Below are 19,100 nucleotides of genomic sequence, written 5' to 3'. Positions count from 1 at the left end.
GCGAAATATTTTTTAATCTCTCTTTCCTCCCCCCCCAGACACCTCTCCCCCGCTCCCCAACCCTCATATCTTCCGGTTGGCTGTTTAATTTATTATTTTCCCTCGTCCTGATTTGCATAGCCGATAGGGTAGGAGACATTTTTCCCTGCGCCGAAAAAATGTAATACCTCCCGGGGCTTCTGGGAGGGGGTGCGAGAGGGAGGGGTTTAAATGCGGCTATCGTTGCATTAAGTTTTTGATTATCCCCGAGTATATTCAAGCAGGGTGCGGTCATCATGGTAATGACACTCCCGCCGGCTCGGTGCAATCTACCGTGAAATACCCCCTGACGACCGAAAAAAAAAGGAGCAATTCGTCTCAGCCTGGGGAAGTTATAGAGGATACACCCGTGTTTTACTATCTTATTCCTTTATTTTTATCATTCCAATCCTCGTAAAAAAATCTCTCTCCCTTGATCTGCTTTCCTCAAACGTGGGTTTGTGAAAAGCAGCCCGTTTCTATCGGGGCATAAAAAAGAGGAGATCCGCGGAGGGATTTTCAAAGGAGCGAGGAGAGTCTTTCGGCGCAATGTGCAGGCTTATGGTCCGTTGGGAGTGGAGAGGGAGGGAGAGGGTTTTTTGGATGATTTGTTTTCTTTTCTTTTTTGATGGCGTTCCTTTTACCCATCCATGTCCAGCGGAATCAGTGCAAACGCTCCAATTGCTGTAGTGTTTCGTGAAATTCGCCTCTCCGCGATATTATTAGCGAGTGCGGATGTTTGCCGCAATTTTGAGAGGTGAGTAGATGACGATGGCATTTATAGTACTTCTGTGCTGGTCGGGGAAAAGCCATTTTAAAACAAAAAGCAATCATAACGTACCATTTCCACGACCATCCTATTTCATTTTCTTGTCCCTCTTGGTTTTAAGTGTGCGTGGATGACTGTATAGATAAAAATTCTCTTGCATTCACTTGTAGTATATTTGCTGAAGTTCTCCTGGAGTTTTAATCCCTCTATCTAACCTAATTGCGTTTAGGGGACTGAAAAAGTGTCTCCTATCCCCACACCGATACCCATTTGATGTGAATCGTGGAGAGTACTTTAATTGGAATACGTCGTCGATCGGATGGGACGTTAAATTGTGTGACCCCTCGGTGACTTGCGTAAAGAGTAGACTAATACCGACGCCAGGTTTCTCTCCACCCTTCTCTACCCTTTCCCTAAACAACCTGTCTCTACCAAATCACCCCTGCCCGTCCGTAATGATGTTTATGATATCAGTTTTCGGTCGCCTTCTTTGATATTTACCAGTGGTATTGCTCAAGCTCTCACTTAAAGACTCAGAGGCTGGGAAAATATCATCGCAGAGAAAATACAAATATCTTTTGTTATAATATGTCATTGGCCATATATCTTAATTTTGCGTTTTTAAATAAAATATGAACCTTGTGACGAGACAAATGTTATTACATGCACTGGAAAGGTTAATTCTTAAAATATTTTCCATGACGACACGATGAAGAAATCTGCCGCCTTACAAACTTTTCACCCCTTATTTACACACCAGCATGAGAGAATGCCCACTGCCTCAGTCCGCCTTCACTCATTACTATTCCATCTCTGTATACACACCTCACAATGTTGCCCCTCAATGTTTCAATTGGCGTTTGGTTTCTACTTACGAAAACCCAATCACATGTCGCACTCCACAACTCGCGTCGTGGTTTTCTATCGCATCACACATTTTAACAGTTCGCAATGTGGGCAAAGTATAGAAGGCCCTCAGTCTGCTCCCGCTGCCACTTTAAGATGCGTACACTGAGTGTGGGGACGTTCAGACACAACGAGGCGGTGGCCCATCCAACGACACGCTAGGCCGCAAAGTACGTTCCTTTAAAGCTATCGTGTTATGCTTTGCAGTGATTATCACTCCTGGAATTATATCTAACTTCTTCCTGCCAATGTTATCTCACACCAAGTCGTATGTAATAGCGAAGGTTTATAGTCAGTGTACGCGCAGACGTATGTTGTACTGATATCGGTGCTTCTAGTACAAATGATTACTTGGAGACAATTCTACTCGCTTCATAGCGATTGCGTTTTAGTTCTGAGGTCACTCAGTTTCTGCCTTGGGACCGGGAGTAGGCAGAAAAAAGATGTGACTGATTTCCAAGTGCGAGAACACTATTTGTGATCGCAATACATAGATGGCTGCACCGTAAAGGGCACAAAGTTAGCATAGCTGCCGCTAGAGTGAGAAACGTTTTCAAACCTTAACATGGCGTCGTTTAGTGCGGCGTGTGTAATAAACCGTTTAGTAAACCACGTAATAAACTGTGAATGTGGAAAATGTGCGTTCGTGGGCGAATTACGGTTCCAAGGGGACCGAATGACGTCTTAACCACGCAACAAACCAAAGAAGCCTTGGCCCACGACCCAGCAGGTTTTTCCCGTGGGCAAATAGGGACCACTGTCATCAAAGTGTGTTTGGGCGGCCGTAGAACCACTCTGTCCACGTTGTGAAAAATGTGTTCATCTGCAGGTGGATTGTGTTGGGACATAGGTTTGAACTTTCTTTTCTAGGAGCAGTTTGACAAAAACAGATGAGGAGACTGTTGAGTCGCTGGGAGTGTCTCATACGAAGGCATTTTCCTTACGCGGAGTAATTATTGCTTTTTTTGGAAATCCCACAAAATCCCTGCACTTCGCCGTGCTTAATCCGCCGCGTATTCTCATACATCCACTCAGAGCATTCCAAGGCGCCGCAAGGGCGTGTGTCGAGGGTTGTCAGGGCACCTGCGGCTCACACTGAAGATATGACTCCGAGCCTACTAATTAATGTAAGCCTTTGCTCGCGCGCACTTACGTACTCATGTGTACAATGCAGTAATGATTGCGTGTTGACGAAATTATATGAAGTTTGCTTTTCAAGGGAAAGCAATTCGTGACCGATTCGTGATTCGATTCGATTTTGTATCGTGCTAGGGGAGAGCGAGTATTTTAACTCGCCAGTAGTGCTTCCAGTCTCTCGCATTTTTTTAAATAGTGCCCTGCGAGACAACGCGAGGGTGTGTGGCAGGAGCTGATCACATACAAGACTACTTTTGATCCGAAATAATTTCTCCCTCCCCCCTATCTGTTCTACCCTTAACCTCTTTAATTTTTTTAATCGCGCCATCTCGATCTCCCAGTACTCTTCTAATGAATGCTAATTTTATTAGCGTTGCCCTCATATTCTCCGTTTCTCGGCGGTGTTATCAGTGGCTCTTTTAATTCCCTAGGTGTCCCAAGAACACTCGCATGCCCTGAGCCATTTTACAAATCTAATCTCCGCTCCTCGTGTGTATTTAGTTGTTACCAAGCTCATTTTTCCGCATATCTGTGAACGCCTATGCTCTTCTCGTTGTCTCTAGGCTCTCTCATTTCCATGTCTCAAGGAAGACATATGATGGTCACTTGGAAAACTGGATAACTTTTATAATCTCAAGTCTCGGAAAGCCGCGAGGGCGATATTATGCCATTAAAGGTTGGAGCAAATTTTTTTAAAGTAATTTTTTAAAGACGTGTCGCCCTCTTGTCAGCTGCTGGCATTCAACCCAAAAGAATTCGGGGAAAGATCGCTGCGAAAAGAGGCATTAATACAGCGAAAACATACTTTTGTTCCCCCTTCGGACGCATTGCCTTTTCCCGGACGAACCTGAAGGAGATGTTGAATTAAGGATGCGGGGACGAAATTTAACTTGTGAGTTACGCCAGGACGTCGGGCAGAGGAAGAAGACCTGCGTTAATTTTGTGGTTTGGGGAAAGAGGGAATCGACTTTGTATTACAAATCCCCCCCCCCCAAAGCACGCCCGCTCTGTTATTTTCCTTCTCCTACTTCTCGTCCCTCCCCCTGAAAAAGTTCTCAAGGTTTAAAGTTTTTATAAAGTTTAGTTGAAACTTGAGCGAGGGCGGGGCGAGAGGGAAGCCAAAGGAGCGGAGCGCCCTTGTCTCCCTGGCGGGAAAGGTGAGCGAGCGAAGGAGGGAAGGAGGGAGGGAAGGAAGGCGCAAAGGTTGTGCTTTTAATAAAAGAAAAAAAAGGAAATAAAATCGTAAGGGAAAAGGGTTCGGTCGCTTTATAAAGAAGAAGAAGTCGGCGTCCCACAGGGGGGTGGGGCTCCTTCGTCCGTAATTGGCGCAAGTCGAAGGAAGGTGAGTTTTTTTTGTCTTTTCTCTCCTTTTTCCTCTTCTTAAAAAAAATATTTAGGAAAAAAGATAGAAATATGAAATACATAATAAATTTCTTCCGTCCCCCGCCTCCTTGATAGCCCCCCTCCCTCCCCACTCCATCCTGTGAAATAGGCGATTATGACGACACCCACGCGAGTTGGCCCTTTCGCGTTTCTCCAATGGGCGCCTTCCCCTCTCCCCTTACTCCCTCCCATCACCACCTTTCACTCTTTAGGTCTTCCGCCGATTGGGGATCGAGGAAAGGATTAAAAAAATGCAATTTCCATGCTCGGGAAATACGTCGTTGCGCGGATCTTACGGACCATTACGCACAAACTGGAAAGAAAGGATAATTCCTGTGGTTGGGTGGGGGCAATGAATGGAAACGAGCTGGCTATCCATGTTGCCCCTCCCCCTGCCCCCCCACTTCTCCCATCCCAGATTTCCCCCCCACCCACACACCCTCGCGTTCACTTTATATCATTTTGTTTCCATGCGATCCGATCACCGGACGCAGTCTCGGCAACGGAAATCGAAACGGCCGATTAGCGTTAATCATCACCATCGCCACGTATCACCATCGCCGTGTATATATATATATATATATATATATGTATATGTATATAATATCATGGTCATTATAGGCATTACTGCAGTGAATGTCCTTGCCGGGCGCCGCTCTTAATCGGGTTCGCGAGTAGGTGCAAATGGCGGATGATGTATATCATTTTGAAGTGCACTTCACTCGCCGCGAAGGTCTTTTATGCCTTGGCGGGGGAAATCGGTCGGGGCGTTCTTCATTTATTCGCGAGGGCGTCATCAGAGGGCGCCAACTGTTGAAAGGGAGTGAATTTATTGCCGCGAAAACATTGAGAGCGAGTGTAATGGGTTTTTTTCGATTATTTATTCTCTCTTTCCTGATAAAAACATTTCTAAATATATTCCCGATTCCTCAAGACCTGTGTTTATTAGCCTTGATTGCGGTGACTTGAATATATATATATATATATATATATATATATATATATATATATACACACACACACACACATATAAATATATATATATACACACACACACATATAAATATATATATATACACACACATATAAATATATATATATATGCATATATATATGTATATATATATACATATAAATATATATATATATGTAAACCATAAATACATTAATCAACCCGAAGGTCGGTTTAGTAGGTGATGGCTGAGTTCACCCAGTACTAAGCCCTATACGGCATGTGAAAATTCACACATCAGGGTAGGGGGGCCAGTTCCTGTCCATGTGCCGGTTATGGTTTCCCAGGAAGATCTGGTACCCGAAAAATCACAAAGCTCGGGTGGAGCCACAGGTGCCCAGAGTGCATTGCCCGGGAATCGAACCCGGGACCCTCCGGTCGTCTCTTTCTTCTAGCTATGCGTGCCTCGAAACGCACTGTTCCTATCCTTTATGACGTCATATGATTGCTTCCCTACTCTCCCTTCCTCTTGTGCCCTCTTCCATTTCTCCTTTTGTGGGTGAAACAGCTCCATTGCGCCATCTCTTGGCCAAAGAATCGGGGCAAGTGGTTGCTTTAACCCCCCTAAGCAAGTTTTAGTGTAATTCAAATTTCCTCCATAGCTCAAGCCGTTTAGAACAAGTCGAATATCCGTTGTTCGATTCCCGGTCAATGTAACGTTTTTACGCTTGTGATCTTCTCGATTCCACCTTCCCCAACGTTCCTGTGTTCGTCTTTCTTATGTGTTGATTTCATAGGTCCCCTTTTCCTTATATCTATTTATCCATTTCCATGAGAATAAATAAATAAATAAATAAATATTTATATATATATAATATAAATATAATATATTATATAATATAATATATAAATATATATATATATATATATATATATATATCTCTTCGAAATGGAACGCTCTTCGGCGACGCACAAATATATAAAAACACGGATGTAGATTTGTAGAATATAGAGACACATAGAAAGGACACTCGCAATATGTTATTTGACGTTTCGACAGCACGGCTGTCGGCTTCGTCTCTATATTCTATAAATCTACATCCGTGTTTATGTATATATATATATATATATATATATATATATATATATATATATATATATATATATATATATATATATATATAGTACATCCGGCGGTCCTCGGGACTTGGCAGGTGAGTACATTCGTCGCTGACTTTCGCTCTCAATGTCCAATTCACTCCCTTCTCTTCCAAATGGATAATTTATTCAGACGAAGCGTTGGAATCGGCCGTGTTGCAGCGATTTCACCGCGGTCTTATTGTTCCATAAATTTGCACCCAAAGCCCGCACCATTTGCGGCGGCACCTTTCTGTGTATTCCGTTCGTCGTCAGGAGCACGGCTAGCAGCAGTGGGGTGTGTACAGTGGGTGTCGATTCGGATAATACGTACGAGACCTTCGTAGACCTCGCAGACCTTCGGGCACACCGCTCCGTGCCTGCAATCGCCTTCGAACGGTGGACCCGCGGCTCACGATACGTCCGATTAGGATAGCATTCGGAGGCTCCGGAGAGAGTGTTCATTCTCCTTCTTCGAATGAAAACGTCGAGCTGTTTGGAAGTGTACGTGTGGTATAATCGAAGTAGAAAAATCCCCCCAATCACTCCTCTGTCTCCAGACGGATCGTTTTCTATTATTCTTCGTTGATATTACGCATTTGAGTCATGCTACTTCGTGGGGACACCTCTGCGCCTTATAACTTTTCTTTTTTTATCATTTTTAAATTAACCCAGATCTTTCCTGACAAGTTGATCCGTACAGTGATCGATCGAAAAAGTTCCGACCCGACAGGAGTTGGAAAGTTTTCGGGAAAGGAAACTGTCCCTTGGAAGTGTTTTCTGTCGAATCAATCTTCTATCGGCCACCGGTGGATTTAAAAACCTTTCCCCCTTCTCTCTCCCTATATTGTCGACATTTCCTCTTTCCTTGACGTAAATCATTCTACAAGGAGATCTCGGGAACGCCGATTTTTTTCTCTCTTAATTATTCAAATCGGTCGAACGGCGTGGAACGAATTCGGGAAATTCATGGGAAGTTGTCTGTTTGCGTTCCGTAATCCCCTCCCGAAAAAATCCCACTCCTCTTCATCAGTCCGTGGGGCTACTTTGCCCCGCCGCCGAAGTCTTAGTGGTTTGGGAGAGAGAGACGGACGGATGCAAGGGCGCGAGGGGCAATAGACGAACGAACTGCTGGAGAGGACACCCGACTAAAGGGATTGTTTGTGTCAGTCGGTGCGACTTTTCACGTTTCCCGTGCCTCCCACTCGCTCCCACCATCCCACTCCATCCTCATTCCTTGACAATTTCGTTCGCCATTAGAGCAGATGGAAGACTTCACGTATTTGGACAGATTTGGAATGTGGATGAGGGTATTGATTGGATGGATGTATTAGGAGAAGGAATGGATGAATGGGAGAACTAAAATTAGGGGAATCGATAGTAGAAGTTCAACATTCGGAACTTAAAAAGAAAACATTAATACCTTACACCTATTCGAGGTACTAAACTTGAGATTAAATTACTTTACATAGTATCCTTTCACCGCCAGGGTGTGTGGCAGGGGGTGAATGCACCCCTTAATAATTTTGACCCGAATATGACTCTACCGCGGTCAGACAATATTATTATAATCTTTTATACTTCGTAGAAAGATGACATTTTAAATCTATCTGCTCTACACTTAATCTCTTTAATTTTAGTAGCATGAATTCTCCTACCGTATTACGACGGGGATAATAATACATTTTCAACATCACTGCTAAAGAGACATCCTTCCAATATAAACGAGAAGAGATGTAATCTGAAATTTAACCTTCGCTTAATTGAGTGATTCCAAACCTTGCTGCTCTAATATTTTGGATACGCTACTCAGTTTATCATAACAACGTGTTTTACAAATCCAGCTCCTCTGCGCTGCGCGCGTTCCAATTCGGCATTCGATCCAACTTCGTGAGGATCCCATGCATGTACTCGCAGCATATTCTAGAGATGAGGACTAACCAGCGAAAGATAACATTTCTCTCTGACTCTTTCGTCACATTTACCCAGAACTCTTCTAATACACATAATTTTTTGTTAGCTTGTCCACATGTTCTCCGTACTTATGTTTCACCCAGGAGAGATCGTGGGTGAGGGTAACGCCTTCAAGTACTTAATCGAGTGTACACATTCCATTTCGGTGTTCCCAATGCAGTGGGCGTTCTGGAGGTAAATCCTCATTTTTCGAAAATTCATCACTGCCCGCTTTTTTCCTGGTTCCTCGTAAGTGTAATTATAATTGCCAAGTGTAAAATACCTCTCGAATGTGTTGCATTTCCGCACATCATACCCGCTTGCCGCAATGACTTACATATAAACATGGATTAAGTGTGATGAAAATGTTTTCCGTTCCCCCAAAATCCTCCCTCTCTTCGATTCGTATACAAGTGGAACGCATATAACATGTCCGCGGCGGTTGGGTTGGAGTCTCACGAGGGCGTCCCCCATCCGCCCCGCCAGTCGGTGACAGATATCATAGCTGGGTCGGCCGTTCCTTTTACAACGGATAGCAGGGCGTGGACACTTGCCAGCAGAGTGGGCGGGGGGAATCCGACGCCCCTGTCGCCATTAGCCACGCCGGGAGAGGGCAAATAGGTGAGGGGGGAACTGGATCTATGCTCCCGCTGGAGGAGGGGGGATGGGGGTGGGGGGTGCGTAGCGCGCGCGGCTGCCAGCGGAATTCCCGCCACAAATCATCGAAAGCAGCAAGCAGCCTTCAAAAGTCTCGGTGATTCGGTGTAAATTGGTCAGGGCCCTCGCGGGCTTTTGACGTCTTCCTCCAAACGTAAGTTAGTTGTCCGCGCCGGGCAAGCTAGCCGGGCAGACGTCGTCGCCGCCCCTGCACTTCAGTCCGATATCAAACGGCCCTGTGCTTCTCGACGTCGACTCGTTTCCGACTCGTGCGTGATTTGTGAGCCCGGGACTGCTCGCGACCGGAGCCCACCGAGTGAGTGGATTGTTTTCTCAGCCGCGGCCGAAGGCGTTTATCCGCGATGCAAACTATGACATCTTGGCGCAAATGCAAACTATGACATTTTCTTCAGAATGTACCCTTTAAGTGAGACGAGATTTTGCGTAATGTTGGTCGCGATTGTTGCGTTGGCATCGTTCGGTAGTTGGCCGTCGTCTCTGCTGTAATATGTCTATATTCACTTCCCTCCCTCCTTCGATTGGGAGAGGGAATGGACAGCAATGCGTAGACGAAGGGACAAAGTACGAAGGGAGAAGTGAAATGTATGTTGAGGAGAGGTCCGAAGCCGGCCCTTCATGTCTTCTCCTTTCCGGTTACTCTCTCCCTCGTTTTACCCCTCGGCAGCAGCACTCTCTCCGATACGCGACGCGTAAGAGCGCCGGCGTCTGGAGGAAGGCGGGAGTGAGTGAGAGTTAGTGTCGCCTTTATGGTCAAGAAAGTCGTAGTAGGAAGTGGCAAAAGGAGGGAAGAGTTCAAATCTCATAAATTCGCGCATGTTTCCTTGCTCAATGCATCGGAAATATTGAAATCGGAACGTGAAACACATTCCAACGTTTATTCCAGCGAACAACGTAAAAGCTCACGAGAAACGAATTCTATTCTTATTTATACTGTGGGAAATGCAATTCTTGGTGTGAAAAATTGATGTACTTGTTAATTAACACAACTCATTTAGATATTGCAAAGGCCCCAGTCCCGTTCATCAGGGAATAAAGAGTCACTGGCTGACTCATTATATATATATATATATATATATATATATATATATATATATATATATATATATATATATATATATATAAAATATCTTCGAAATGGAACGCTCTTCGGCGACGCACAAATATGTAAAAACACAGATTTAGATTTTTAGAATATAGAAACACAAAGAAAGGACACTCACAATTTGTTATTTGACGTCTCGACAGCACGGCTGTCGTCTTCAGAATGGAGACGGAGATTCTGAAAGAAGACGACCATTCTGAAGACGACAGCCGTGCTGTCGAAACGTCAAATAACAAATTGTGAGTGTCCTTTCTTTGTGTTTCTATATTCTAAAAATCTAAATCTGTGTTTTAACATATATATATATATAAATATATATAAAATATATATATATATATATATATAAATATATATATATATAATATATATATACATATTTATATATATATATATATATATATATATATAAACCCAACCCAACCCAACCCGACCCAACCTGTCTCCAACCGAATCCACTGAACTAAAAAGGCTAATTAAGGATCCTAATATCATCATTACTTCCGCGGACAAAGGTTCAACAGTTGTTGTCTTAAATAGATCGGATTACATAACGGAGGTTGACAGGCAACTCTCGGACACGTGCGCATACCGGCAAATCCCCGAAGACCCAAACCCCGCACTTCAGAAGGAACTTATTGAATTTCTCGTGTCCAACGGGCCAAATGAGGGTCTATCTCCTTCAGACCTGGACCTCCTCTCCCCTCCCCACCCACGCACCCCTCATTTCTATATCCTTCCAAAGATTCACAAGCCTGGGAATCCCGGTCGTCCGATTTTATCCTCCCGTCACTCCCCAACTGAAAGAATCTCTGCATTTGTAGACCACTATCTCCAACCGATAGTCCATTCCCTACCGTCATACACCAAAGATTCTTACCATTTCCTGGAAAGGCTAAAATCAACCTCCCTCCCTCCAGATACTGAGATCATTATGGCCACCATAGATGCAACATCCCTATACACATCGATTCCCCACTCAGAAGGTCTCTCCGCTCTCAAACATTACCTCTCCCAACGCCCTGAGCCACACATACCCAGCACAGATTTTCTCCTTAGTCTTTCCGAGTTCATCCTCACCCGCAACTCCTTTTTCTTTAACGACAAATTCTTCTTACAAATCAAGGGCTGTGCCATGGGTAGCAGGTTCAGCCCTTCCTATGCAAACCTCTTTCTTGGTCTCGCAGAGAAGAAATTCCTGTCAAAACAACCACTGAAACCTCTATTGTGGCTCAGGTACATCGATGATATCTTCCTCCTCTGGCAATATGGTACCGATTCCCTGAAAGCTTTCATTTCCGACCTCAATGCTTCGTCCTCTATTTCCTTCAGTTCTACAGTATCCTCCTCCCAAATCACCTTCCTAGATGTAAATGTTACATTAAGAAACCAAACATTTCACACCTCTGTACATATTAAACCCACAAACAAACAGCAATACTTACACTACAATAGTTGCCACCCATATCACACAAAACGCTCCATTCCTTACTCCCTATCCACAAGGGGACACAGAATTTGTAGTGACCCTGATTCCCTTGATTATTTCCTTTCAAGTCTACACTGTTCCCTCCTAAAAAGAGGTTATCCCGAATCCCTCCTGAACAAAAGAATCCGAAAACATGCGTACACTCCCAAACCTTCCTCCACCGCAGAACCCCACCCTCTCTCAATTTGCACTACATACTTCCCGGGCTTAGAATCTATACGATCAATCCTGAAAGACCTCTACCCTATCCTAAAAAATCATAATGCCACCGCCAACCTTTTTCCCAAATGCCCCTCAGTTACTTTCAAACGCCCCGCCAACCTATCCGATCTCCTCAAATCAACAAATCCACTCCTTAAATCCCCAACCCGTCCTAAAACCACTCCAACGCCTTGTAATAAACCCAGATGTAAAACATGCCCTATTTTCAAAACCAAAATCCCATCCCTCTCCCACCCGCTTTTTAACTCTCTCCCACCAATTCCCTCCTCTACTTGCACTTCTAGCAATGTAGTGTACCTTCTGAAGTGCCAACTGTGCCCGGCCTATTATATTGGGCAAACCACCACACCCCTCAATATCAGAATCAACAACCACCGAGCCTCATGCAAAAACTCTTCCTTCATTGACATGCTCCCTATCCCCAAACACGCCTCCGAACACAACACTCCCTTTGATAAATGCTATAGTGTATCAATCATAGCATCCCTCCCACCCTCTGATCCTCCTCTGAAACTGAAAACACTTGAGCAATCCTTCATCTGGCTTTTGGAGTCCTGGAACTGGCCAGGAATCAATATTAGGCACTAATTACCCTGTTCTAATTATATTTTCATCCCCCTTCCACCCCCATCACCTTCTACATTTTCCCCACCCTTCTAACGCTGCCCCTCCAAACCCGTCCCTTCGGAATTCCCTCCCCACCTTCCCCTTCCATCCATCGCTCCAGCCCTCGTATTCCCTTCAGTTCTGTCCCTCTCCTCCTTGATAAAGGTGGCAACGACCACCGAAAATTCGAAAAATAGTGAGTCTCTTTTTTTGTGTGTTTCTGTGTTTTTGTCTGTGTCCACTAGTGCTAAGTGTTATACATTATTATTCACGTCCGTGAGTCTTTCAAAAAGTGTTATATATATATATATATATATATATATATATATATATATATATATATATATATATATATATATATATATAATTCATTAATTTAGCACTAGTGGACACAGGCAAAAACACAGAAACACACTAAAAGGAAAAGAAACTCACTAGGCTTCGAATTTTCGGGGAAGAGGCTTCCGAAGGAAAGAGTTGGGAGGGGAAGCGTTAGAAGGTGGATTGTTAGAAAGGTGGGTAAAATATGGAAGGTGATGGGGTTGGAGGGAAGATGAAAATATGTGCAGATCAGGGTAATTAATGCCTAATATTAATACCTGGGCAATTCCAGGAATCCAAGAGCCAGATAAAGGATTACTCTATTGTTTTGAGTTTTAGTGGAGGAACAGAGGAAGGGAGGGATGCTAAAATGGATACACTGTATCATTTATCCAAGGGAGTGTTGTGTTCGGAGCCGGGAAACCATCTTAGCATCCCTCATCGAGACTGAAAACAATGGAGCAGCCTTCTTGTGGCTCCTGGATTCATGGAATTGTCCAGGTATTAATATTATACAATAAGCACCCCGATATTCCCATATTTTCATCCCCTTTTCGCTCCCAACACCTTCCATATTATCCCCACACTTCTAAAAATCCCCCTCCCAACTCTTCCCCTTGCAGACCTTTCCCCACCTTCCCCTTCCATCCAGCGTCTCCAGCCCCTTCTGTTATAAGCGTGTCCTCAGTTCCTTCATTATCTTCCCTGAGGAAGGTGGCTCGTACCACCGAAAATTCGAAAACGTATGAGTTTCCTATCTTTTTGTGTGACTCTGTGTTTTGGTCTTAATTCGCTGCTGCTATATATATATATATATATATATATATATATATATATATATATATATATATATATATATATATATATATACTAATGAGTATATTGCAGAAAATAGGAATAGATCGGAGGGAAAGGAGGCTAATCCGCAAGCTATACATGTCTCAGACTGCTCAGGTGCGAGTTGGGAACGGTGCGAATTGGAAATGCAATGCGACAGGCATGGGATAAGAATTAATATTAATAAAACAAAGGTTATGCGACTTTATAGAAAGAAAAAGGCTAAGCTAAACATTAAATTAGGATGGCAAAAACTAGAGCAGGTAGAACAGTTTACGTATCTCGGTAGTGTTTTGGACCAACACGGTGAAAATGGTAGGGACGTAAGGAGAAGAATTGCGCTATGCAAAGAGGCTTTCACAAGGAGGAGGGAGTTGATGACAGGGACGTTGAGTAAGGATATTAAGAAAAGACTCGTAAAAACTTTGATATGGAGCGTAGCTATGTACGGCGCGGAAACGTGGGTATTGAAACAGGAGGATAGACGTAGATTGGAGGCTTTTGAAATGTGGGTGTGGAAAAGAATGGAGATGAAATGGACAGAGAAGAAAACAAACGAGGAAGTACTTGGTATGGTGGGCGAAGAGAGGGGTTTGTTGGGAGCAATCCTATGGAGGCAGGAAAAGTGGATGAAGGGGGTGTTGACCGGCAGTGGGATGTTGAAGACTGTGATAGAGGGTAGAATGTTGGGCAAAAGAGGAAAGGGAAGGAACAGGATAGGGATGTTGGACGGGATGAAGGGAGGAAGATAGTACTCGGAAATGAAGAAGGACCTGATACAGAGTAAGATTCTGGATTTTGTGTTTTGCTAGGAGTGTCAAAATATTTATTTTGTTGCTCTGCCCATCCAAAACCTACCTTAACCCGTAGATTACTGAATAATAATAATAAAAAAGGTTCCCAGCTTGCGTGTTCTAATATTTTGGATACGCTACTCTGTTTATCATAACAACATTTTACGAATCTAAGCTCATCCGCGCTGCACGCGATCCAATTCGGCAATCAATTGTTCGCGAGTGTTTCGTTCAATTGTTGGTGCTAGTAGATTTCGATCCAATATCGCTCGTGATTGGAGGATTCGGGAAGAACACGTTCCCGCCCGCGATTGGACGACCTAATCAAAGACAGAACAAATGAACGTTCCCGCTCAAGTTCTATATTCTTCGAATCCGATTTAATCTGAGCGGACAGGTCTCTTTCACGCATTGTGCTCAGCTCCAAATTCACCTCTTCCTTTCGTTCCACGAGTGCAGTAGTTCTTGCGCCCTTTCCCCCCTCGCAGGGGTCATGCGAATGAGGGGATGAAAAGGGGGTGCCCCGAAAATAAACAACCCTCCCCTCCCCTTCCCCCGTCTCCTCTCTCTCTCGCGCCCGTAATATTTTACCGGACCACTCAGGCATAGTGCTCGCCCCGAGTAGTCTAAAACGGAGGGAGACGCCTATTAGTGGCGGGGAAGACCGCCAGGCGACGGGAATAAAAGAAGCGAGAGCGACTTCGGCGACGACTCGTCCTGCCGTTAAAAGGGCGTCCATCTTTCTCCGCCTTCAAGACACTCCTTTGACTCCCCTCCCCCCCCCTTTCCACCCACTCCCCCTTCCCCACCCCCCTTCTACTCAACCCCACATTCGACGACGTCGATCTTTTTTCGTGCCCTCGAAATCGTTTAAAGTGGCGGCGGTGAGAATAATGATGGCGAGAGAACCGAGTTGGAAATGAATATCCCGATGTCTCCGTCTCGAAGGGAATCGATCACTCAAAATCGAGGAAGAAATATAACAGAAAAAGGTACGAAGAATATTTCGTGCGTGGTTCGAACAAGAGAGAAAAATGTGAGCCTCTCCGCGCGTCGCCCCCGTGTACGCGCATATGTAGTTTCCCTCCTCGCCGTGTAACTGACGTGCGCCGGTGGCGTATGGCGGCGATATCTGCCCATCGTGTCGGCGGCGATATTATTAATGAAAAAAGTCGAAGAAAAAAAATCACTTCGAGACCGCCTTAACGGACGCCCTTGGGACCTTTCATATAAGGACAAGTGGGGCTGGCTGGGGCCGTCCTACATGTCTAGTTGCGTGTGTGGGACGTCTTGTCTTAGCGGCGAGTGACTGGACGAAACCTTTGTGTCGGGAGAGAGCGAGGAAGTCCCTTCTCTCCCTTTGGCATGGTCCATGGCTCTTCTTAAAGGGTGTGTTTATCCGCCCTTGAAGTGATCCTTCTTCGAAGAGAGGGAGAGAGAGAGAGTGATGGGAGAATTTCCCGGGTGTAAAATAACCCGGTCCGGCGGCGGTAGCCGGGTGATGGGGTCGGGGAAATAATAAAAAAGCGTAAATACCCTCCTCTCCTCGGATCCCAAAGGGATAAAACATCGCGAACATTTTCGATCGTCGACTGTTATTTTCCTTCCCCGTCCCGCGGGCGCGCGCGCGCACCGCCTTCTTTCTTCTTTTGTTCTTCTTCCCTTCTTGGTCTCTCGTCCCCCCTCCCTCCCCACGGCGGGGGAGAGGCAAGAATGTGAGATCAGAGCGTCGATGAAAACTCGGGAGGATGCCGTAAACGACGACCCCTCTCCTTCTTTTCTTTGTTTTATTTTTGGGAATCGGGAAGGCTCTCCTTTCGCTCAGGGCATCCAAAAAATAAAAAAGCTCACCTCTCCCCACCCCCCGACAACCTTTTGTTTCCACGGCTATCAAAAGAAATAGGTGCGGATTTTTTATATATCTTTTCATGAAAAAACAGAACGCGCGCCTCTCCCTCCCTCCCCCATCCATTCTCCCTCCACTCTACCGCCCAAGAAGCTCCGCCCCTTTTTACGAACCGAACAGAATTAGCAATCACAGAAAATCTCCCCCTCAACCCCGTCGCCTCGCCCCCTCCCGCCCCTTGCCCCCTCTCTCCCCCCAGTCTCGTGTCTACAGCTGTTCTGTTCCTCAGCGCTGAGAGGCGCCCTTTGATAATTATAGAAAAAGGAATATCTCTCTCTCTCTTCCTCTCTCTCTCTCTCGCACTCGCCTGTCTTCGCGGGCAGCCAATGAAACGGGCAGGAAATGGATGCTTCAGTCGGCAGGGGGGGGGCGGTAGGGATGGAGGGGGTGGGAGATAGGGGGTTAGGGAAGGGCTGGAAGTACCTAACACGTGTGGGATTCGTTTTTATTTCTCAGTCGCGAGCCTTCGGCTATAATTTCCCGGCCCGATCATCGCTTTTAATTCGACGCAACCTGCCTCAAATTGGACCTTCTGGTCATTAAATAGCACGGAGCGAATTGATTTCTATTTTTTTTTTACTTTTGACTCAACCCATCATGCTCTTCTGATTTTTCATCTGGATGCCGAGAGAGAGGGAGCAATTTGCCGCTGTACATCCTCTCTTCGTCCTCCGAATCACTTCTAAACCAAAAAAAATCCATTTCGGGTTACGGTATCACATGCGTCGTCCACCTCCCCGCGGCCAGTTTCGCGAGCGCTCTTGCGTGTAAACTAAAAAAAAAGTTTTTTTTGCCTTCGTAACAACATCCCCACGCGCACACACACTCCCTAATTCCAACAACGTTTCCGTCCGTTCGTTTCTTGTTTTGCTCTTCGTCGCGAGGAGGAGTGATAAAAAAATGAAGGAAATGTTCTCGGCTTCCTTACGTTTCAATCCCGGAGGAGCGATGTTCCTTAATTATTTCAAGTCCATTATAATAAGGTGTAATTTCCGTTAAGTCGCTCGTTCTCTTCTCTCGGCTTCCTTCTTCTTACGTCGGTGCGTCATTAAGCGTTGGTGGGTTGCCCTCTTTGATGACGGTTGCCTCTCCTTGGTCGTACCGTCATTACGTCCCAATCGAACGCCTTCCTTGGTCTCTCTCTCTCACACACGCACACGTCTTTCTATTTTTACCACTCCACTCTCTCTCTCTCTCTCTCTCTCTCTCTCTTTCTCCTCCCCCCCTCCCCCCATTCGACTTCCCTTAAAAAGGGGTTATCGAGCGAGAGAGAAAGGTGGCGTCGGAAATTATTGGTTCGGGGCCGCAGTATGTCCCGCGGGAATGCACGCTTCGGGAGGAGCAGAAGAGCCGCACTCATTCCCCCCCCCCCGCCTCCTGTCCGGGAGGGCGTAGGACGGTTAGTTCCCTCCCTCCCCCGGATCGCGGCCCCCGGGACGAGGGTGGCTCCCGCGAACGCAGAACTCCCGAGCGTTCATCTCTCCGGAGACGCTGGAACGGACTCCGGTGAAATATTACGCTTCCTCGTGCTCTCTCAAGCCACGGCGGGCGCTCTCCCTGCCCTCCACGGTGTTGTTCAGTGGAGCTTAAGAAACAGAATTCGCATTTTCATTTCATTCCCTCGTATTTTTTCATCCGGAACCATTGGCTTTAATTTCTGAAAAATTCGTGCTATTCAAAAACCAAAGTCGAATCAACCCGAAAGTAGGTTTGACGGAAGAGTTCACAGCGAGTACTAAACTCAACGGCGTGTGTTTTTCACTCATGAAGATATTATGGAATGGGGTCAGTTCCTTTCACTTAATTCGCTCGTGGCTTCCCAGAAAAACCTGGAAAATACGTGGTGAAGCCGGGCACCCTCAGCTTCACCCGGAGAGGCGTGCCCGGGAATCGAACCCGGACCCTCCGGTCAGTTGTCTATCGCTGTACTCACTTTACGTCAAACGTTTTCATTTTAATTTGAAAGTGTGGCTTTATTATTAAAACTCCTTAATGTACCGAATCGATCATTTATATTGTTAATTTATCCTTAACTAATGAATAACTCCTAATTTACTGCAACTTAATTTTACGAAATGGGCGTTACATATCAAAACACACATCCAATCGGTACTAAGTACTACCACCCAATTTTGGAGTCGTAGCGTGGTTATGTCCTGATTTTCCACTCCGAGGTCCCAGGTTCGATTCACGGAGGAGTTATTCTGTGGTTCCCGATCCCTACTTGATGGAGAGCAATTCAAGTGAAGAACGCCGTCCGTCGGATGGGACGTTAGGATTGTCTTATCCCTTGGCGCTTTCCGTTAAGAGTCGGCTAATCCCGGCGCCGGGTTTCTCTTAAACTATTTTTCCATTCCCGGGACATTCTACCCCTAACAAATTACCCACATTTCCTTTGATGGCGCTAATGACCTCAATTAATCCCCCCCCAAGTAATGACCGCTGCTTGTGGTATTCAATTGGTACCGTCGGGAAAATATAGTATTGAATGGTCCGAATGAAAGATAATAGTTTGGTACGATTGTTTCAAACAAAGTACGAGGGCTGTCCAGGAAGCAACTTCGGTTATGCTATAAAAAATACATTGAGACAGATACAGGCAATTTATTATTTTCAACTCAAAACTACTTAGCCCTACTATTTTTATACATATTCGCCAAACAGATTTAATATACATTTGTCGTATCTCTGAACTAGTTTTCAAATTCCTTCTGCATTAAATTCTACCGCCTGAGATCGCAGCTAATGGTATCTTGAAGTTCCTCGTCGAGACGTTCACAAAAGATGGGTACGAATACATAGTAGCCCAATAACTTCCCAGTCGTGTTTCTGTGCAGCAGAATCGTAGAAATCTGTGGAAAACTTTCTAAAGATTTCAGGTATCGTAAAACGC

This window comes from Hetaerina americana, unplaced genomic scaffold (assembly GCF_022747635.1).
Source record: "Hetaerina americana unplaced genomic scaffold, ioHetAmer1.1.p SCAF_62, whole genome shotgun sequence".
NCBI classification, from domain to species: Eukaryota; Metazoa; Arthropoda; class Insecta; order Odonata; family Calopterygidae; genus Hetaerina; species Hetaerina americana.
The sequence above is the reverse complement of the archived record's forward strand: the minus strand, read 5'-3'. Positions refer to the sequence as shown.